We start from the raw sequence: 23,409 nt of genomic DNA on the forward strand, positions 1-23,409 counted from the left end.
AGTGGTTACCAGTGGGGAAAGGAAAGGGGGCAGAGACGAGATAGGGGTAGCAGATTAAGAGGTACAAATCACTACATATAAAATAAAAAAGCTACAAGGATATAATGCACAGCCCAGGGAACAGAGCCAATATTTTATAACTATAAATGGAGTATAACCTTTAAAAATGGTAAATCACCATACTGTATACCTGTAACTTATATAATATTGTATATCAACCATACTCAGTAAAAAAAATGCACTGAATGGTGAGGCTGATATAAGACTGCAACTGCCACTGGTTTCCCTTGTTTTCAAATTTTATGTATTCATTGGACAAACTTCTTCTTATCTATTAGTGACAAGTAAATGTTACAAAACTCAACTTCTAAAGTGGATTTATGGTAATGTCCACCTCTGTCCTATTTAATAGACGTGGACCTGTCCTTCCTGTTTTGGGCAATGACCTTTGAAAGGTTCCACAGCTAGTTGAGAGCAAATATTAGAAAACCACTTAGGAGCAAGGAATAGAAACTCACTGGCTTAAACAAAGAGGGGTTTGTTTTTCCCACACAACAAGAAGTCAGGAGGTAGGTGGTGCTGGGGATGGTCTGGCGGCTCAGCAACACGAGGGCCAGCACCTCTGTGACTCTCTTGGCCTTTCCATTACGGGCACAGAAAGACTGACATAGGTGCAGCCAACACATCCACCCTCCAGACGGGAAGAGGGGCCAGGGCAGCACCTGCGTCCTCCTTCCCTTCCATCAGGAAAGCAAAATGTTCACAGAAAATCCCTGCAGGCTTCTGCTTACGTCTCATGAGCCAGAACTGTCACCTGGTTACTTCCAGTGCAGGGAAGCTGGAAAAGTACTTAGCTTCCGTGGGCTTTCTAAACAAGGTGGGAAGAGAAATGAGGTTCGGAAGGGACGCTGAATCAGCAAATGTACAGCAGCTGCCACAAAGAAAATCAAAGACCTTCCAGGTTACCTTGGGCAAATGGTCCTTTAGGGGACCCTACAGTACTGGCTTTGAGGGATTTAATAAGTAGGACACCCAGGCACCCATTTTAATACATTTGATTAATTGCTTATTATGCATCTAACACTGTACTGGGAGCTGGGGAGTCTCAGAGGTTTGGCTGTAGAGGCTTCCTCCATCTGAAGAAGGAGATGAGCTCGCTAACCAATTTTTCACAGTGCTAAGTAATCATGGGAAATTCTCAATCTCCATTTTTATATGAACAAAAGGATTAGATCCTTAAGGACATTTCAAAATCTACAGTTCTCTTATTTTGTATAAATAATCACTTATTAAGATATTCTCTGTCCCTGCCTCGGTGTCACTGTCAATGTTACCGTCAACAACATGTAACAATCCATATTCTTCCAGCAGCTTAAGTGTCTCAGCATTAATTTGAGATGATGGGAGCAACCAGAATGTTACACGGGAATCATATTTTCATGGGAAGCAGTGCTATATGCTTCAGAAGCAAAGACAGATGGCAGAAACTTAAAAAAGAAAGGAAAAAGTCAACATTAACAGAAAATAAGAATTTAGAATATGAAGCTAGTATCAATAAGCAATTAACAAAAATGAATTTCTGTCCTTCTAAGATTCTATCACGGGTTAGTCCCCCTTTCAGGAACAAGTGGTAAACCTGTTTCTGAAGGTGGCTGCTCTTTGTACAACCTCAGGTGCTTTCCCTGAGCGACCACCTAGACCCAGTCCTTCATACAGTCAATAAGTCTTCAGTGAACACCTATTATGTTCCAAACATTGCAGTAGGTCCTCGGGACATTAACATGCAATAAGTCTTAGTCCCTTACCTTGGGATGCTTACATCTACTGGAAGAGATGGATACTTTGACTAAAATCTGAAATTCACTGGGACAAGCTGCCATAACAGAACTGGCAACCAAGTGCAGGGGAAGTCCTGCAGCGATCAGGGTCAATCATGCCTGATGCAGGTATGGGGCAGGGAGGGAGAGGGTGGTGGAGGAATGGGACGAGTCTTCACAGGCAAAGGAAAGGTCACTTTTGAGTGGCGGGACAAGTGCAAAGGCATGGAAATACGTTTGGAAATTTGCATGTCATTTTGTGCACCTCCTGGAATACAGAGTACACAGAGAGGAGGAGGAATGGTGAGTGAAGCATTCAGAGAGTTTAGGTCATTTTGAAAGTGTTTTGGATACCTTACACACAAAATAATAGGTTAGCAAATTAAAGCTGGATATTGGTTTTTCTTGGTTTCTTTTTGCAGCCAGCTTTTATTTCTACCATCTTTGCCCATTACTCCAGAGGCTGGAAGCCTGGGAACTACTCGCCCCATGCTCCTTTATCTCCAGGGCTTTGAACTCCATTAACATTCAGCCAATGAGATGCACTTGTTTACACTTAGGGATGGAAGGGAGTCAGAAGCAAGCTGTGTTATTCTGTCTCTGGCAGTGGCTTGTGTGTGTTTAGGCTTTGGTCCAAACAAGGATTTACAAAGTTCTCAAAGCACCCTGTCAACCACCCCCTTCACTGCCATAGGACAGCTGTGATCATCAGTGGTGGCTTCCTGCAGTTTCCTGACCTGGATGGCAACAACAACTTTCTAGTTTGTAGGACCACAGTTGCCATGGTGAACCTAAAAGCTAGCAGCAGCTCTCACTACTCTCACTTCCCCAATAGTTTTGTAAGCATCTAATCCCCTCTATTAAATCTCTCTGCTTGAAATACCTAGAGCAATTTCTCTTTTCCTGACTGAACACTGACTGATACCATATCAACATAAATGAAGGTAAAGGACAAAACCATCCTTATTTACAGTTAATATAATTCTTTACATAGAAAATCTACAATTAATATTTTAGAACTGAAAAGAACATTCACCAGGTTTGCTGGGTATGAAGATTAACATGTAAAAAAATCCACTGCACATGCTGCAAACCTGGAATGTCATCCTTGATTCTTTCCTCTCCATATCTCCCGCATCAAATCAATCATCAAATCTTGTTGATTACACCTACTCAATATTTCTAAAATGTATCAACACCTCCTGCCCCCTGCCACCAACCACCCCATCCAACATTTTCCTCCTAGATTACTTAGTCCATTTGGGATGCTATTTAAAAAATGCCATAGACCAGGTGGCTCATAAACAAGAGAAATGTTTTTCTCCCACTTCTAAAGGCTGGGGAGTTTCAGATCAAGGTGCTGGCAGATTGCACGTCTGCTGAAAGACTATCTCCTGGCTCACAGACAGTTGTCTTTTCACTGAGTCCTGACATGGCTGATGGAAATACAGAGCTCTCTGAGGCCTTTTTTATAAGGGCACTAATTTTATTCATGATCTAATCATCTCCCCACCTCCAAGTACCCTCACATTGGGAATGGGTTTCAACACAAGAATTTGTGGGGGATACAAACATTCTATCTATAGTAATTACCATAGCAACCTCCTAAATGGTCTTCTGAACACAGTTTTACCTTCTTGCATTCCTCACAGCAGAGCTCGAATGGTCCTTCTAAAACATAAATTCAATCCAGGCACTCTCCTGCTTCAAAGGCTCCTCACTGCTCTTCGGAATAATTCCAAACTCCTAAACACAGTTTACAATGTCCTTCACAATCTGCCCCCATCTACTTCTCTCACTTTCTTTCTTTCTGAACCACATTTGCCTCTTGAGAGCTCCAACCATACTATACCTTGTTCACATTCTCAAATAAGCCTTTTCATGAGCAGACGGCTTCAACTAGGAGATGGCAGCCTCCTCCAAAGCCTCCCTGGCCCCTTTAGCTCCTAATCAACCTTCAGGCTTGGGATTGGGCCTCACTTTCTCTGACTTGGTAAACCAGGCCAAGAGCCCTGCCAGGTGCCCTCATCACTCCCTGGACCCCCAGCCCCATCGTGGCACGCACCATGCTTTAGTGCAATTGCCTCTTTAATTGTTCTCCTTCAGCCAACCCTAAACTCCACAAAGGCTGGGAGTGTGGGCATCACTGCGTCTCTAGGGCTGGCCTATTAAATATTTCCTGAAAATAAACCCCTATTCAAGGCCCTTTGCAGAGGTTGGATTAAAGGATGAGGGGGTTAAGGGGAAAGGGCAGACTAGGGCAAAGACCACCAAATCTCTACTGATGGGTTATTGTCCTGCACAAGCCGCCTCAGAGGACAACAGCGAAGTGTATTCACATCTCAGTGAACTCCAAAATGAGGTGAAGTACTTGCCTTGGGTGCAAAATTTAGGGAGGTACCAAAAAGCTCAGGAATCAAGATACAGAGAGGACTTTAATGAATGTGAGAGCTGTATCAGAGCTGGAGGCGAGAGGGAGAAAATCAGGAGAAATGCTGATCTTGTCTATCTTTAAAATGTGTCTATTTTGTCTGTTTTGTTCTTCAAAGAGTTTTTGCATTAATTTTGATTTTTTAAAATATTGCATTAAAATCCTATTTCTTCTACTGATTACTGAGACTTTGGCATGCTCTTAAATTCTGTACCTCGAAGGAAGTTCATCACTCACCTAACCGTAGTCCTAGCTCTAGAGGATCGGTAGGGGGTTTTAAAAAACTCTCATGGGGAGGCTTTTTCTGTTTCCTTGTTCAGTATAATGTTTGTTGTGACGGTTTTATTTTGTTTTACTACATCCTTTACAAATTAAGAGCTTTCCTTTTATTCCTAGCTTACTAAAACTATTTATTAGGAAATGGTTGTTGAGTTTAGTAAGTGCTCCTTAAGCATCTGTCAAGATGATCATATGGTGTTTCCCCTTTAAGAATGTAATGAATTACACAGATAACAATAGGTAAAGTTTTTCCCAACTTTTTATCACTTAACAATAAGCAGATCTATGGTGCAATTCTTTTCTATCATTGGAATTATAACCTTAGATCAAATCCCCCACTAACGGTCTGATAAATGGAATGAGTAAGTTGCCATTTTGTTTTTAGCCCTTTCATTTTAAACTTTTCCCAAATGAAGCACTTTCTGAAAATGCTACTATAAAGAGTAACAGTCTTCCTTCTCTAGCAATCTGGGGACATTTGACACATCTTCACTTCCTAGTGCCTCTTATTTTCTGTCACAGTTTGTGCTTGAGTGAAGGGCTGGCGGTACTGACAGCACAATGACCGTTAAACTGATGGGAACTTTCATACCTTTTATGGGAAATAAAAGAAAATCTCCACATATGGCAGGATTCTGTCAGGGGGATTTACTCCCGGAGAGTGGCCTAACGTGTCTGAGCGCTACAGAAAAATAAAGTCAGGGTTTAGGTATGAGAAGACGAAGCCAACTCTTTAATGTCTTCTCTTCATCTCTTGGCTAAGAATATAAAGAGCGAATTATTTCATGACTGACTCACCACGGGCAGTCCAGCCTCTTCTTTCTTTTCTAGGAGGACCTGTTGACTGTTCATGAAATTGGGTAAGTCAACTTGAAGTCTCACATCGGAATGAAACAGCTGCACGTGGTAAAGCCAAGAAAGTAAATGAGATTGTCCAGAAGGAGCGTGGACAGTGGTTGTGACGGTGGTTGGGGATGTAGACTAGACCAGAGTGTAAACTTCATGAGGTCAGGTGCCTCCTCTGTCTTCATGGCTGTATCTGCCACACTCAGCACAGGAATACCCAGTAAATACCAAGCAATGGATAAAAGAACGAACCATTAAATCCTGCCAGACCCCAACGTCAACGACTAAGCTAAGGGGAGGAAGAGGGGAGAGGATCAGAAACTCCAGCAACATGGTGTCAAAAATGCCAAAGGAAGGATGTTCTAAGTGAAGGGAAGAGACAACATTGTCTTAAATGTTTCCAAGAAGTCAGAGCAATTACAAAACAGTTCACTGGAAGCCAAAAAAGAAAAGCAACACAGCGAGGACTTAAAAAACGGTGGTTTTGATGTTGCTGTTGTTGTTCAGTGCATGGCATGCAGTTCAGAGGGAGGTAGTCTAAGACAGGGCAGTGGCTCAACAATCCCAGAAGAGAACCAGCTCCTGTTTCTCTGCCATTGCAGTGTGCTGGATTTCCTCCTTGTGTCACAAGATGGTTGCTGCACCTCAGGGTATCATGTCTACGTCCACAGCGGAAAGAGGGTGCATGAGCAAAAGGGCAAGGAGCAGGCCAGCTGAGTCTGTCCTTTCTGCCTCAGGAACACCAAAACTTTCCTAGAAGAAGCTTTTCTTTTCCTTTCTTTGATGAGAGCTAGGTCACATGGTCGCCTTTCAATCACTTCCTAACCAAAACTCTTGAGATTCTGTTAACCAGCAAGGGCTCGCTACATGCATAGAAGCCAATACTATGGCACTAGCTTTTAAGAAAAGAAATAACTTTATACAAGGTCGACCTACAAGAAGACAGGAGACAAGGCTCTCAAACCTGTCGCTTTGACCCAGGGTTAAGGACCATTTTTAAGAGGTTAGGAGAATTTCACCCTTGGAAGCTGATTGGCTAGTCTTGGATTAGTCCATACGAGCTACCCCTGCTGCTGGAAGCCAGATTTTCCTTACTGAAGGACTTCTTGCTTCTTAAAGGGCTCCAGTGGCAACATTTCTATCCTCTGAGTTCCGCAGACTGAAGACTCTTGGTTCCAGGTCATCCTGGAGACCTGGGTTCCCATCTTGCACATGCGTAATGCTGTCTCTGTAAAATAACTCCAGGTTTGATTAACCAACAATCTATTTAAGGAGGAAAAAACAGTTGAAACTGGTCAATGTTTTACATGTTTTAATCAATCAGAGTCATTCTCTGCAGCTGAGGAATGGCCTCTCCCTGAGATCCGGGGTCTCCAATGGTGACTGAAAAAAATGGAATTTTGTTGGAGGGAGTGAGGAAGAATGCATGCCGCATAGACACTGGATGATGTCTGCTATTGACGTTACATTTTTGAAGGACCCAGACAGGATCGGCTGCATAATTTGTGGGAGTTGAGTGCAAAATGAGAATTTAAGACTCCCCACTCAAAATGTATTAAGAATTTCAAGACAGCAACAGTGGAGCATTAAACCAAGTGTGGGCTCTTCTGAGTGCAGGGACCCTGTGCAAATTCATTTATCCCATGTCCATGAAGTCAGCCCTGGACCCAAAGCTGTCCATTGAACTGTGCAGTTCAGAGATCATTGGTCAATTCAGGTGAAGTGAGGAGAAGAGGGGAAGAGAACACAGCAGGTTGAGATGAGAAGGGGAGGTGAGAAAGTAGAGATGGTGCCAACATTCCTTGGAGAAAATAGACATGATGCAGTGGGAGAAAGCTGGCTAAATACAGAGAGAGACAAGACAGTGGGCACAGGCTACAAGCCCCCAGCAAACCACTGCCCAGGCATTTTCTGTCCCTCTTTCCTGAACCAGCTCCCATTGGAGCCTGGGGGTGACTTTCATGTAGGGCAGGTCGAGAGGGGCTGGGGCTGAGTGCTCCACTCACCCTTATCAAGGGATGTGCCACCAAATCAGGAGATTGTGGATGCAGAGGAGACAGCCCTGGGCTAGAAAAACTGGGTTCAAATCCTAGTCTTCCAGGGACTAGCAAAACTGAGTCTCTGTCTCTGAGTTAGCTCAACTGTCAATAGAGGAGAGCAAAACGTGTGTCACATGGTTTATATGAGGGTGACTTGCTACAGAGGGAAGGCACGGTTGTTGCCCTTTGAGCAGACACCCTCCACCCAGAGCTTGGGCATCCCCCTTCCTGCCCATCCATCCACAGTACTGACCCTGACCCCTCAATACTAGTTCTAAGAGGGGGAATAAATTTTAAGAGATTTTCTTAATTATATAATAATACCAACAGTACAAGTAGTATGTGGGATGGTTCAGGGATGGGAGGAGAGGGGAAGGAAGAGGTATACCTGTTTGTTTATGTAAACTGACTCTGTTCGCTCCCACCCCTTCCCTTTGCCATCCATTCGAGGCTTGAGCTCAGGGTTCATGCCATTTGGTGATGTAGTCAGTGTTTCAGTGATGTCACCCCCATCAGTGTCAGGAGACATAAATTTCATTTCCCAGAAGATGCAGCAGACAATAGCTTCTGGGCAAACGGTGACTCTAGCAATAAATATTGGCAAAGGAGAGAGACCTTTAATGGAAAAGCTTTGCGAACCTAGAGTAGCCAGGCTATAAATCCCAAAACAGAGGGATTTAATACTTTAGTTGGAAGACAGAGTCATCAGAAGCAAAATAAATAATTCCAAAGCCCACTTGAAGCAATCAACTATTAAAATCTAAGTATTAAATAAAAACTACAACTAACTGAGGTTAAAAAAACATGGAAATTAGGCAGAAGCCCCTTATCTAGGAAGAAAACCCTCCCGCCTAGACTCATAGCTGCGCGGCCAGGCAGGGGGGCGTGTTCTCTAGGAGGTCAGAGAAAGCAGAGCCAATCAGGAGGTGGTGGGCGGAGCCTCTGCTATGGGGCCAGGGAGAAGGGTGGGGCCAGGAGGAAGGGCAGGGCCAGGAGGAAGGGCAGGGCCAGGAGAGCCACAGCTTTGGATCACACCAGATGGAACCTATCTGAAGTTACAAAAACTGAAGTGTGAAGGGAGGACAGCGGGAGTTCACCCGAAAAACAAAAAAGGATATATTAATTAAAATTCAGAAAGTGCCCAACAAATATCAACAAAATACATTGGGAGATGGAGTTCTCTTTTTTTTTTTAACATTTTTTATTGATTTAGAATCATTTTACAATGTTGTGTCAAATTCCAGTGTTCAGCACAATTTTTCAGTCATTCATGGACATATACACACTCATTGTCACATTTTTTTCTCTGTGATTTATCATAACATTTTGTGTATATTTCCCTGTGCTATACAGTGTAATCTTGTTTATCTATTCTACAATTTTGAAATCCCAGTCTATCCCTTCCCACCCTCTACCCCCCTGGTAACCACAAGTCTGTATTCTCTGTCCATGAGTCTATTTCTGTCCTGTATTTATGCTTTGTTTTTGTTTGTTTGTTTGTTTTTGTTTTTTAGATTCCACATATGAGCGATCTCATATGGTATTTTTCTTTCTCTTTCTGGCTTACTTCACTTAGAATGACATTCTCCAGGAGCATCCATGTTGCTGCAAATGGCATTATGTTGTCGGTTTTTATGGCTGAGTAGTATTCCATTGTATAAATATACCACATCTTCTTTATCCAGTCACCTGTTGATGGACATTTAGGCTGTTTCCATGTTTTGGCTATTGTAAATAGTGCTGCTATGAACATTGGAGTGCAGGTGTCATCCTGAAGTAGATTTCCTTCTGGATACAAGCCCAGGAGTGGGATTCCTGGGTCATATGGTAAGTCTATTCCTAGTCTTTTGAGGAATCTCCACACTGTTTTCCCTAGTGGCTGCACCAAACTGCATTCCCACCAGCAGTGTAGGAGGGTTCCCCTTTCTCCACAGCCTCTCCAGCATTTGTCATTTGTGGATTTTTGAATGACAGCCATTCTGACTGGTGTGAGGTGATACCTCACTGTAGTTTTGATTTGCATTTCTCTGATAATTAGTGATATTGAACATTTTTTCATGTGCTTTTTGATCATTTGTATGTCTTCCTTGGAGAATTGCTTGTTAGGTCTTCTGCCCATTTTTGGATTGGGTTGTTTATTTTTTTCTTATTGAGTCGTATGAGCTGCTTATATATTTTGGAGATCAAGCCTTTGTCGGTTTCACTTGCAAAAATTTTCTCCCATTCCGTAGGTTTTCTTCTTGTTTTATTTCTGGTTTCCTTTGCTCTGCAGAAACTTGTTAGTTTCATTAGGTCCCATTTGTTTATTCTTGCTTTTATTTCTTCTAGGAGAAAATTTTTGAAATGTATGTCAGATAATGTTTTGCCTATGTTTTCCTCTAGGAGGTTTATTGTATCTTGTCTTATGTTTAAGTCTTTAATCCATTTTGAGTTGATTTTTGTATATGGTGTAAGGGTGTGTTCTAGCTTCATTGTTTTACATGCTGCTGTCCAGTTTTCCCAACACCATTTGCTGAAGAGACTGTCTTTATTCCATTGTATATTCTTGCCTCCTTTGTTGAAAATGAGTTGACCAAAAGTTTGTCATTTCTGGGCTCTCTATTCTGTTCCATTGGTCTATATGTCTGTTTTGGTACCAATACCATGCTGTCTTGATGACTGTAGCTCTATAGTATTGTCTGAAGTCTGGGAGAGTTATTCCTCCAGCCTCTTTCTTTCTCTTCAGTAATGCTTTAGCAATTCTATGTCTTTGATGGTTTCATATAAATTTTATTATGATTTGTTCTAGTTCTGTGAAATATGTCCTGGGTAATTGGATAGGGATTGCATTAAATCTGTAGATTGCCTTGGGCAGTGTGACCATTTTAACAATATTGATTCTTCCAATCCAAGAGCATGGAATATCTTTCCATTTTTTAAAGTCTTCTTTAATTTCCTTCATCAATGGTTTATAGTTTTCTGTGTATAATTCTTTCACCTCCTTGGTTAGATTTATTCCCAGATATTTTATTACTTTGGGTGCTATTTTAAAGGGGATTGTTTCTTTACTTTCTTTTTCTGTTGATTTATCATTAGTATAAAGAAATGCAACTGATTTTTGAACATTAATTTTGTAACCTGCTACCTTGCTGAATTCTTCGATCAGCTCTAGTAGCTTTTGTGTGGACCTTTTAGGGTTTTCTATATACAGTAACATGTCGTCAGCATATAATGACACTTTTACCTCTTCTTTTCCAATTTAGATCCCTTTTATTTCTTTCTCTTGCCTGATTGCTGTGGCTAGGACTTCCAGGACTATGTTGAATAGGAGTGGTGATAGTGGGCATCCTTGTCTTGTCCCAGATTTTAGTGGGAAGCTTTTGAGTTTTTCACTGTTGAGAACTATGCTGGCTGTAGGTTTGTCATATATAGCTTTTATTATGTTGAGATATGTTCCCTCTATACCCACTTTGGCGAGAGTTTTTATCATAAATGGGTGTTGAATTTTCTGACTTTTTAAGTAATTTAATGTGAATTTCACTTTGTATTCCTCTTCAGTGAGTTCACTTCAAACACTGACTGATGCAGGAAGAAACCTGCGGCTTGTCTTCATCTTAAAGGATGTCTGGGCACCTAACACCTAATGGACCCTGGCACTACATCCTGATCTAGGATTGGCCTCCAGCACCTGGACGGAAGGAGCGTCCTCTGGGTCTGGAGTCCTGAGAAGGGGTGGTGGTGAAGGAGGGTGCTTGGCCTATGGTGTCTGCCCCATGGGGTGTTTGCTCCAACTGCAGAGCCCCATGTAGCCCGTGAAAGCTGGGCCTGAGAATCATCATTAGAGAGAACTGCCAGGGGTGCTGATGAGAAGGCAGGCTTGAGAATCACAGCTAAAGGGTGAGACGCTGAGGACCAGAACCAGGTCCTACTCATCTTTATATTCCTCCTGCCTAACACATCGCCTGACCTTTGACGCCCTCAAAACTTGTTTACTGAATAAATGACAGATAAACTTTGGATAAAATACCCGTATCTGAGTCCTGGCTCTGCCATGTAAAGGCTTTGTGACAGTAAGCAAACCTCAGAACCCTCCAGACTAGTTTCCTCAGTGAGGCGAATTATTCTTTAACGGGCTGTAGGGAATAAGAGTCAACTAAAGTATGTGAGAGAGCCCTATAAATTAAAGTGCACTAAAAAATGTAAAAATTCAAGAGGAAGCATTGCTAATATTAGAAATCCTTTTCTTAAGGGAACCCTTATCCACTGTTGGTGGGAATGTAAATTGGTGCAGCCACAGTGGAAAACAGTATGGAGGGTTCTCAAAAAACTAAAGACAGAACTACCATATGACTCACCTCTCCTGGGTATATATCATCTGAAAAAAAAATCCCAAAACACTAATTTGAAAAGATACATGCCCTCCAATGTTCATAGCAGCATTATGTATAATTGCTAAGATATGGAAGCAACCCAAGTGTCCATCAACAGATGATGGATAAAGAAGACGTGGGATATGTATGTGCTGGAATACGACTCAGCCGTGGATGAACCTGGAGGGTATTCTGCTAAATAAAATAAATCAGACAGAGAAAGACAAATACTGTATGATATCACTTATACGTGGAATCTTAAAAAATACAACAAGCTATTAACTAAAGCAAAAAAGAAGCAGACTCACAGGTATAGAGAACAAACTGGTGGTTACCAGCAGGGAGAGGGAAGCAGGGAGCAGAGCAGGGTTGGGGCAAAAAGGGGGTCATTATGGGATTGTATGAAATCATGTGTGTGAAACTTCTGAAAATCGGAAAGCACTATAGAATTTAAAGAATCTTTCATTCAATAAAATAAATCCTTTTCTTGACCACTTGTTATCTTTCCTTGTTACTCTGTCTCTCTCCCAGGTTCACACTAACTTGTGGTCTCACACCCTGACCTAAGATGCACTGGTGTGATGGAGGGTAAAGGAGGTAGAAAGATAAATCAGCCTCAAGTCACTGACAGTCTACACATCTCTCTCTCACCTAGAAGCAGCAACAGTCCCAAAAGTGTATCTGCAATTACCATGGCAACCTGGAGACTGCCCACCTCACCTCACACCCTGGTTTCCAGAACACTGATCATGTGTTAGATGGATCTGTGTGTGTGGGCACGTGCACACTCCAGAGAGGAGTGGGGGTGACCCAGCTATTGAGGCACTGCATCTCCCAATGGCTTTTAAGTGACCCAGAAGTGCCCATGGAAGATCTGTGTCTACTCCCATTGAAAACAGGAAGTGGGCCTTTTATTTTTTAATGCATTGGACCAAGGGTCAGTAAACCATAATCCGAGGGCCAAATCTTGCCTGTTTTAGTCCACAAGCTAAGAATGGCTTTACATTTTTAGATGGTTGAAAAATCAGAAGAATATTTCACGACGTGTGAAAATTATATGAAATTCAAATGTCAGTGTCCATAAAATAAAAATGCACTGGATCATCGCCCTCCTTCCTTTGTTTACACATGATCTGTGGCTGTTTCACAGTTGAAATAGACCTGCAATAGAAACCATACGGCCCACAAAGCCTAAAATAGTTACCGCTGGGTCCTTCACAGAAAAGTCTGCCCACCCCAGGTGTAGTCTTTGAGTCAAAAAACTTTCAATGAGACCTGACTCATGCCAGGCTCTGGGCTCATTCTCAGGGGTCCACTGATGAGCAGTGCATTGCCTCTGTCCTTGTGAGACCCAAGGTTCAGTAGACAAGCACACAGGTTAAGCTCCTAGTCCTCTGTGTTCCTAGAGATGTCAGATTCACCCTGGGACCCCTTGCTTGTGTAGAGACCCCAGTTCGATGTTTAATATGGCCCCTGCTAGAGGTCCTAGCCATTCATGGGATCCTGAGGGGAGAGGGACACCGAGGGCACAACTCTGTAGGAGAGTGAGCTGGTCCCTGGAGGCACATCCAGCGGTGTCTGGGAGTGCCCGGCGTATGGGATGGCCCTCACATCCAGGTGCCACCTTGCACCAACTCGTTCTGACTGGCTCTTTGCAAACAGGTGTGGGGAGATTCAATCATGACAGGCTGAAGTCCCTTGTGCCTGACTGTGTCTCCAAGAGTCCCTGGGTCACCTGGTCTCTGTGTAGAGCTGTGTTCTCTGTTCCTTTAGTGGATTGTTTTAGTGTTTCACTACTGCAGTTTTACTGTGGGCACTACATGCAATCTTGTCTCTCCCTCTTACTACTCTCCCCGCCTCACATGGATGTGAAATGTCTCCTTCCCTGGGTGGACTCACCAAGTCTCTCCTGATGCCACCTTTGGCCAGAGGCTTTTGACAGGGCAGAGGCAGAGCCAGCAACATTCAGCCCCAAGCATGAAGCAGTAACGGCAAAGTAGTGAATGATAAAATCACGTTCAAAGTGCCATTGGCTTAAGTGTCAACCTGTTTGGTGCAGAATCAGGACCCCTCAGCTAAGAGTGAGGGAGAAGGAGGATAAATTAGAAGTTTGGGATTAACATATACACACTACTAAATATAAAAGAGAGAGGGAGTGTATAGCTCAGTGGTAGAATGTGTACTTGGTATGCACAAGGTCCTGGGTTCAATTCCCAGTACATCCATCAAAAAATAATAATAATAAATAAATATAAAATAGATAAACAACAGGGACCTACTCTATAGCACAGGGAACTATATTCAATATCTTTTAATAACCTATAATGGAAAAGAATACGAAAAAGTATATACGTATATGTATAACTGAATCACTCTGCTGTACACCTGAAACTAACACAACACTGTAAATCAACTATACTTCAAATGAGAAAAAAAAAAAAGAGTAACCTGAAAGTTACACAGGTCAAAGGATACCGCCTCATGCCACGCCCAACGCACACGTGGTGCTTGTCTATGGGGAGGGAAGGCTAACTCGAGGTTTGAAAGTGAGCCTTTGAGATAAGGAAGTAAAAGAAATGCGTCTTGCTCCTGAATGGCAGGGACAAGAGATGGTGGAGGGGAAAGCCCCCAAGCCAGTAACTGGCAAGGAGAGGAGGTGGAAGCCAGGTAGGTCACATGAAGTGACCTCTCTGCTGGGGAACTGATCTCTGGTCTGAGGCACACAAGGGCTCAATGTGTTGGGTGAAGGTGTGTATGAGTCAGGCTGCTCTGGCAATGGGGTGATTTTGCTTGTTTTGGAAGGGGGCACCCAGAATGACATTTGTAACCCTAGAGGGAGAGTTGAAATGGACGGTGGAATTTAGAAACAGGGGAAAGATTTCATTTAATGGGGTGAGGGGTGGCAGTGCTCTGAGCTGTGGGATTTGCTCTTTTGCACCTGCTTTCTGGGCCTGCGCTGCCCAGCTGGTGTGCCGAGCGGGGACTGAGTGTGTTTATTGAACCAGCGGCTCTGTCTGTGCTGTCCCAGGCTGGCTGGTGTCCTGAGACAATTCATGCTGGGACAGCCTGCTTGACCTTGGAGCACCCTGGGGAAGCCCCAAATGCCTTGGTGCCCCCACCAACACTATTATCTCACTTTCTAGAAAGTTGCCTATGAGCAGAATGTGTAGAATTTAAATCAAAATGTACTAATGGAAGTTATATTTGGAGTTTGCATTTGTACAGTGCTTTACAATGGGAGAAGCTATTTTCAAAGGCATAATCTTCCCTTGGTCTTTACAACACTCCTGGGAGGTGGCAATTATAGTCAGTTTGGCTGTTTCACAGATGAGGATGGTGGGACTGAGTAGGACTATGTTACGTGACACAGCAGTCCAGCTCTGCGATAGTCCAGTGACCCAACATCATCAGCCAAAGGTCCTTCCATCCTTCCACTCCGCCCTCCCCACCTCCTGGCCTCAACCTCAGACTGTCCTCCAAGGTTAGAAGACAGCTTCCATATCCTACACCACAAACCCTGGTAGCGTAAAGGGATCGTGTCTTCCTTGAGTTCATTTTCCAGATTAAGGCCATCTTGACTAGAAGCCCTTCCCTGCAGACTTTCCCTCCTGCCGCATGAGTTAGAATGGGGTTGGGGTCCACTCCTAATGGCATCGCAGGAAGGCGGATGCATTATCAGGATAAGCTGGGATGAAACGCACTGACTGGTTTCACACTAAATTCATGGCTGCTGACCTCAAGCAGGCTCTTACTGCCGCCTTACACAGGCCAGACACAGACTAGTGCCTCTCACACCTGAGTGTGCATCGGGGTCACCTGCAGGGCTTGTTCGAGCACAGATGGCTGGACTTGGCGGCACTGATTCTGGTCCAGGAGGGCTAGAGTGCATCCTGAGAATTTGCAACTCTGACAAGTTCTCACGTGCTGCTGATGCTGTGGGTCCTGGGACCATACTTTGGGAACCACTGCTCTAGATCATTGACCCTTACTATCCTAGACATCAGCCTTCCTCAAACATCTAACACTTCCCCCAACTTGGTCCTTCGTCTCCACTGATGCCTTGCTGCCCATTTCACTGAGAATACGTGCTGTTCCCACCATAGCATCTAACGTGGTACTCGTGCACTTGGTTTCCTTGCTGTTACTCTGGACAGGCTGCCATGCTCCTATTTACTGCTGATCCCTACATCTGTGCCCTGGACCTCATCTCCTCCCATCTATCCAAGAACATCACTCCAAAAAATGTTCCCCTCATTAACAAGCATGCTCTGATATTGTCCCTCCCAGAACAAAATACAACAAAACAAAAAACATAAAAACTCCCTTGACCCCAGCCTCTCCTCAACCATGACCTCAATTCTCTGTTTCCCTTGACAGCAAAACCTTTGAGATCTTCATCCTCAGTCTTCTCATTCCCTTTCTTTCATCCTTCCTTGAACCCAGGCCAGTTCAACATTTATTCCCACCTCTCTATTGAAACTGCTCTTGTCAAGGTTCACGATGACTTCCTGGCTCCTAATTCCAGGGGTGAATCCCAGCTCCCATCTTACTCAGCCTGGTAGCAGCATCTGACACAGGCTGTCATGTCTCTCCTGGAACAACATTCTCCATGGGTTTCTCTCTCTTAGTTCTCCTCCCCCCTCTCCAGCTGTTCCCTCTCAGTTTTTTCTGCTGAGTTTTCTTCATTCCACTGACCACTAGAGACTGGAGAGTCCTAGACCTCAGATCTCTCTACCTACACTCTCACTGGATATAGTTTCAACTAGTGTCAGGATTTTAGATGCCACCTACCTGCCATGACTTCCAGAGTCATATCTCCAGCCTAGATATCCCCACTGACTTCTAGACACACGAGATCCCATGTCATGTTTCCCCTGATGTATCATGGATATGTCAGAATTACCCTCTCCAAAAACGGGGCTCCTGTCTCTTCCCCGGCAACACAGCACACACATACCAAGTTTTTCTTCCTACTCATAGCAAGTGGGGACTTCATTCTTTCTGTTCCTCACATCAAACTGTTGGGGTCATCCTCGACTCTACTCTTTTCTCTCCCATACCACATCCAAACCATCAGCAAATACCACTGAGTTCACCTTCAAAATGTATCCTGAATCTGACCCCTGACCTCAGCTGCTACTGCCACTGACTCTGGTCCAAGCCACTCTCCTGTCCTGCCTCCACTGCTACAAAAGCATCTTCACTGGTCTCCCTGTGTCTCTCCTCCCCCACCCCTCAGCATCTATTTTCGACACAGCCAGCCAAAGGATGTCTTTAAGTATAAATCAGAGTGTGTTATTCTTCAGCTCAAAATCTTGCCCAGCAAAAACCAAAATCCTTACAAAGGCCTGCGAGGGATCTGGGCCTGGATGCTTTTCTGATGTTGTCCCCTCCTCCCTTCTCTCTGGCTTCTCTGCAGCTAGGCTGGCCTGCCTGCTGTTCCCTGAACACATCAAGCACACGCTCACCTCCACACTGACTCTGACTCTGCTAGGGGTAGCCCTCCTGCAGAAATCTCTGAGTCTAGCTCTGTCACATTTCTGCTCAGATGTCTTCTGATCAGAAAGGCCTTCCCTGATACCCCTAAATGAAACAGGAACACTTTTTTACCCTCACTTCCACTCTAACACGTCTCTTCCCTTTAACCTACCCCAATGTTCTCAGACCATGTATCGTACCTAACATATATAGATATCTGCTGTTCATAGGTCTCCCCACTAGAACATATGCAGCACGAAGGCATGAAATTTGAGCCCATAGCAGGCACCCAATTAAATGCTTGATTTAATCAATGGAAAGGGGAGTTCCCATAGAAAACCACAAATTAGCAACTAAGCTATACTTTGGACTCCTGTGAGTTAGATTAATGGTAGTCAGTCCCATAGACCCCTGTCAGCAATATTTCCAGAATGAGCTTCTGGATCTGCAAGGCCAAGAAACAGACTCTAGACTGCATTATCCCTCTGTAGTTGCTGTCATCCTCAGAGACCTGGCAAGCCAGCCTCCCTCAAAAGAGCTCCATCTTGAAAAGGGAACCCTTGTACACTGTTAATAAGAATGTAAATTGATGTAGCCACTGTGGAAAACAGTATGGAGGGTTCTCAAAAAACTAAAGACAGAACTATAGTATGATATGGCAATTCCACTCCTGGGTATATACCTGAAAAAAACAAAAACACTAACTCAAAAAGACACATGCACCTCCCCCAATGTTCACAGCAGGGGTTATTTACAATTGCCAAGATATGGAAGCAGCCTAAATGTCCAACAGCAGATGAGTGGATAAAGAAGATATGATATATATATATCTATATATATAAAATGGAATACTACAGCCATAAAAAAGAATGAAATTTTGCCATTTGTGACAACATGGATGAACTTGGAAAGTATTATGCTAACTGAAATAAGTCAAAGACAAATACTGTATGATATCACTTAAATATGGAATCTAAAAATTAAAACTAGTTTATATAACAAAAAAAGCAGACTCACAGATATAGAGAAGAAACTAGTGGTTACCAGTGGGGAGGGGGTGGGGCAAGGGCAAGACAGAGGTAGGGGACTGAGGTACAAACTACTGTGTATAAAATAAACAAGCTACAAGGATATACTGTACAACACAGGGAACAGAGCCAATGCTTTACAGTAACTATAAATGGTATAAAACCTTTTAAAATTGTGAATCACTATGCTGTACACTGGAAACATACAATATTGTACATCAACTGTATCTCAGTTAAAAAACAAGCAAATAGCTGCCCCTCCTCTCAGATTCTCCAAGTCCCAGGTCCTTTAAAGTATTTAAAGAAACTGGTGGTAAATTCTTTTGCAAGTAGATAATCCCTCCCTGATTGCTTAAGTTCACAACCATTAATTTTTGTAACATTGTTTTCCCCAAAGCTGGCCACACATGTACGCACCCACAAAGAAACCCGCCCGGCAGAGCTCCCCCTCTCCATCCTGCCACAAGGTAGCACTCTCAGGAAAAGCCACCTGACCCAGCAGACTAGGATCACTTTGATGATTGCACGCAGTCACGGTACAACCACCTGTACCTTGACTTGATTATTCTATCCAGAGAGGTTAATCTTTTACCGGCATTGATGTGACTTTCTTCTTTCATATATGCTCAAACTTTTCTCATCCCCAGACAATGGTGTTCTTTTGTTAACGACAGAAAAATATAGCACGTTGTGAAAACAGCAAAAATGTCTATGAGGAATTGTCTGACTTGGGGCCTTGCCAGCTTGGCGCTGACTACCTGCCTGCACTCCTGAGAGACCTGAAGTGACCTCCCAGGTGATTTTTTTTCTTTTCTATGAAAGACCGCACTTCAGGTTTTGGAAAAATCCAACAGATCATGAGATTGGCAAAAGGAGACAGAAAGACTTAAATGAGAGAGAAAGATGAAATGAGATAGGGCAGCAACCTGACCCTCATTGCACCCCTTGCCTGGAAAGGATTAAATTGAACTAATAGGATTAGAAGCTAAGGCAAGGGGTCTGGGATGTTGGGAAGGGGTGGGAAGGCTTTCAGTATCATGCCAGTGGAAATGCACAGGTGGAGTTGGTTTAGAGCAAGCCACCTGAAAACAAGGCAAATTCCAGACCCACTGGGTGGAATCTTTGCCGAAGGAATCATTAACTCTCCACATTGTAAAAAAGGAAGAAAAATCTCCTTAGGCAAGAAACTCAGAGTCAACCGGTGGCATTTAGTTTTGACAGCAGTGTGAAGAGGGTAGTCAATAACTGAATTCAAAATGGAAACTTTATCGAGTCTGGAACTGGGCCAAATGCTGTGAAAATGGCCTGGGGCCATCCATTGGTAAGTGTGAAGGAAATTTAAAGTAGTAGGTATTCCTGATAGTTAAGGGATCAGAGTTTGTTCTCTTTACCTGTGCTTGAGTTGGGTATTTCAATATTTTTTAATAGATGTAGAACTAGCCATACGTAAAAGTGCTTCGTAAACTGCAAAAGGCAAAACAAAAACCAACCCAAAAAATCCCACCAAGAAACCCAGACCTGTTGTGTTTGTTATCTAGCTGTTACTATCCAAATTCATAGTTTATATATTAAAAAGCTCAGGAAAGTTCCTATGTTACCAATGTCTCAGCTAGTGTCCATCTCCAGTGAGTCATTATAGCTGCTATGCCTGGGGACCTCTGCTCATCTTGTGAGCTGGCAAGATTTAGGTGTTTAAAAGGAATTAACACTCAGAACTTAGTTCAAGGGAGGAGGGTATAACTCAGTGGTAGAGTGCACGGCTAGCACGTACAAGGTCCTGGATTCAATCTCCTGTACCTTCATGAAAAAAAAAAGCCTAATTACCTCCCCTCAAATATATGTAAATGAATGAATGAATGAATGAATAAAGCAAGCCAGCAAGCAAGCAAGCAAACTGAGTTCAAAAGCAGAGCTTGTCAAACCGTACTGTACCTTCAAATCACCTGGGCAATCATGTTAATACGCAGATTCTGATTCTCTGGGTCTAGGGTGTGGCTTGAAAGCCTGCATATCTTACAAGCTCCTAGGTGAAGCCAATACTGCAGGTCCCCGGGCTGCACTTTGAGTAGCAGGGCTTTGGGCTATGCAATTTTCCAAGGAGGTGGATTCAGGTGTAACTGGCTAAGTCGACTGTCTGGAGTAGTGGTTGTCAAAGTATGGTCCAGGGACAAGCAGCATGGGCATCACTTGGGAGCTTGTTAGAGACACTAGTTCTTGGGCCCCATCCCCAGAATTTCTAAACCAGATCCTCTGGGGGCAGGGCCCAGTAATCTGCATTTTGATAAGCCCTCCATGTAATTCTGATGCTCACTAGAGTTTGAGAACCACTGCTCCAGCACATTAAAATCACCTGAAGAGTTAAAAAAAAAAATACCCAAGCTCCCATTCCAGAAAGTCTAACTTGGTCATTCTGGGGAAGGCCCCAGACATCCATGGAGACTTTACTGTGCAAGTCAGTGTTGACAGCCAGGCTAGAGAGTTAGCTGTAAAGCATCTCAGTGACCTACCACAGGCTTGTTGCAGGTCTGGACATCTATCTAAACAGGAGACCTGGGTCTCCAGTGTGACTAGGTCAGAGTGTGGATGAGACAGACTTAAGTCCTCACTCCTCACCCTGACACTTACCCTGATCCCTGGCTATCTATCCTGTGTCTCTCCTTTTGCTCACAATGTGCTCTTGAGATAGGAAGGAAGAGGGCAGGGCACAACCATTAAAAGAATGACACAGCATTTGAGCCTAGGACATAAACTGGTTAGAACCAATTAGACCCAAGATGGCAGAAGAGTCAACTTCCGGTAGACCTTGAACCTCATTATAGCCTTATTGTAATATATTAGCATGCCAAATGACACACCCACAGGTGCCATGACAGTTTCTAGGCTGACCATGAAAGACCAATAAGTGTTGCCCAATTCCTGGAAATCCCTGCTCCTTCCCCAAAACAGTTGAAATAATCCTCCCATTTTTTAGCTTATGAAATTACCCAGCTCATAAAAACTAACCACCCCCACATCTCGGGGCCGATCTCACTTTCCTAGATGACCCCAAGTCTGGGGCCGCCTCTCTTGCCTTCTGAGATGCCCCGCACTCTGTCTACGGAGTGTGTACCTCCCTGAATAAATCTTACCTTTACTTCACTAGGGCTTGCTCTTGATTTCTTTGCTGTGAGAGACAAGAACCTACTCTCTGGCAACACTCTGGCTGGGGCAGCCTCTTGCTATACTGCCACCAGTCTAACCATTCACCCATACTTGAAGACCCATATCAAACCTAGGTCTTCAGAAACCCCTTCCTAAACTCTCTTGCTGAGTTAGATTTATTCTTCCATAGAATTTCATGGCATGTTATTTGCATTTCTTGTTTTTCTATTGTTACCTTCATTTCTTGACTCCTCCCGGACTCCACTGAGTTGTAAACTCTTGGACACGCAGAACTGCATAAGATTCAACTTTGTGTCTCTTCCTTCCCTTCCGTGTAAGAGCCGCACTGTGAACCTAGTAGGCATTTAGTACATATCTTCTTGAATTGGGGGTCAGAATCCCTGGGTTTGAGGCTTGTTTTGGTTGTGCAATCTCTCTCATGTTGTTAGATCTCTTAGCCTCACTTATCTGTAAGATCAGAATGGTGAATTAGGTGATCTTTAAGGTCCCTTCCAAATTTCAAATTCCATGAAGCTATGTAGTCTATTCTTATCCCTGGAAAAATAAATCTAAATATAAGCCCTACTGATACTGGGTGTAGTTGGTCACTGGGTTGGAGATGGACACAAATTCTTGGATTTTCCTCTATGTCCCCTCTCCATTAATCTGAGCTGCACTGTGACTTGCTTTGACCAGTAACAGACTGCAGAGGACAGGACACTGTGCCAGTTCTGGGCATAGTGAGTGGGTGTCCAGAGATAGGACCAGAGTGAAGGAGAGGGAGGGAGGGTGAGGAACAAACTGGGATGTTGGGACTCCAAAGAAAGGCCTTAAATAGGGTCTGGCAGTTTTGGTTTTATATATACCAGGAACACTTGGTGTTAGAGACCTGAACTGTTATGTAAGAAGTCTGAACAGCTAGCTGGAGAGACTACAGGGAGAGGTCTTGAGTCTAGAGGGAGACAGAGGGGCCCATGGAGTCCAGCCTTCTAACCAGCCCTGCTGAGGTGCCAGGTGTGTGAGTAAAACTGTTCTGGACCCTCCAGATCAGTCTCACCACTAGCTGAATACCACCGAGTGATCCCAGGGGATGTCACCTGCGATCACGCAGCTGAGCCCTGCCCTCCTTCCTGATTTACAAAATCACAATACATAATACAATGGTTGCCCTTTAAGTCACCAAGTTTAGGGTGGCTCATTATGCAGCAACAGGCAACCAGAACAGTGTGTGGGCAGCATTATCCTTTGTGTGAAATTTGCAGTATAACATGCAAATATTTGATAGATGCTGGGGAAAATATATACAAATACACACATTCATAACGTGGGCTTGAGGAAGTGCATGGCATTTTGTGCTATTCCCACGGACTTTTGATTTCTCGAGTCAACGAAATGGTCTGTGGATACATTTCTAGAGCCAACTGCACAACCACTGCACAACCAGGGCTCCCCTGAGAGAGGTGCTCCAGGCCTATGATGTAGCAGGAGCGCAGTGTCGGGACTTGTCAAGCGGGTATAGGAGGAGGCAGGGAATTGCAATGAATGCCTGAGAAGGTGGAGCCCACACTCAAAGAGGGCTTTGTCTGCTCCTCAACACAGTGTGGCCATTTCCTCGGGGCGAAATTTTCAGTTTGGGAGAGATCTGCAATTTGAAAAGGGGGATTTTAACTCCTCCTCTCCCCAGCTAATTTAAACCTTCACTGATCCCAAGGGAGCTTTTTAGTGCAGTATAATAAGGCCACTTTCAGAATCATAGCCTCTTTTTCTGAATGTGTTTCTTATGTAAATGCTGCATCAGACATTTCCCTTGTCTTTACACTTTAATTCTGCTTTTAAAACCTGCAAAATAGAAACACAGAGAAAGACACCTTGAAAATACTTTGGGCTTCATCTCTTTTCCATTTTTACCCCAGGCTACCCACATTTTTTTTTTTAAATCAGTGTTCAAGTCAAGCATATTTTAAAATCATCTCCCGTTGAACTGGGAAAGCCAAAAAAAAA

General features: G+C 43.7%; 1 protein-coding gene and 1 non-coding gene across 7 annotated transcripts in view; one reads left to right on the top strand and one right to left on the bottom strand.

The window, feature by feature from the left end:
• The window catches only part of MAB21L3 (mab-21 like 3), an 88,260-nt gene that overhangs the window by 10,298 nt on the left and 54,553 nt on the right, over nt 1-23,409 (bottom strand). For 2 of the 6 annotated variants that reach the window (XR_012075879.1, XR_012075876.1), the window contains one exon: nt 21,644-21,876. The exons of 3 other annotated variants lie outside the window; for them this stretch is intronic. The gene's annotated coding sequence lies outside the window, so the exon portion shown is untranslated. Of the gene's footprint in view, nt 1-21,643; nt 21,877-21,900; nt 23,248-23,409 lie in introns of those variants that run through there. One more of the 6 variants, XM_072967942.1, reaches the window with a different exon arrangement.
• TRNAT-GGU (transfer RNA threonine (anticodon GGU)) lies at nt 13,914-13,986 on the top strand. Its single transcript has one exon. It is a non-coding gene; the product is annotated as a tRNA-Thr (tRNA).

This window comes from Vicugna pacos, chromosome 9 (assembly GCF_048564905.1).
Source record: "Vicugna pacos chromosome 9, VicPac4, whole genome shotgun sequence".
Taxonomy (NCBI): Eukaryota; Metazoa; Chordata; class Mammalia; order Artiodactyla; family Camelidae; genus Vicugna; species Vicugna pacos.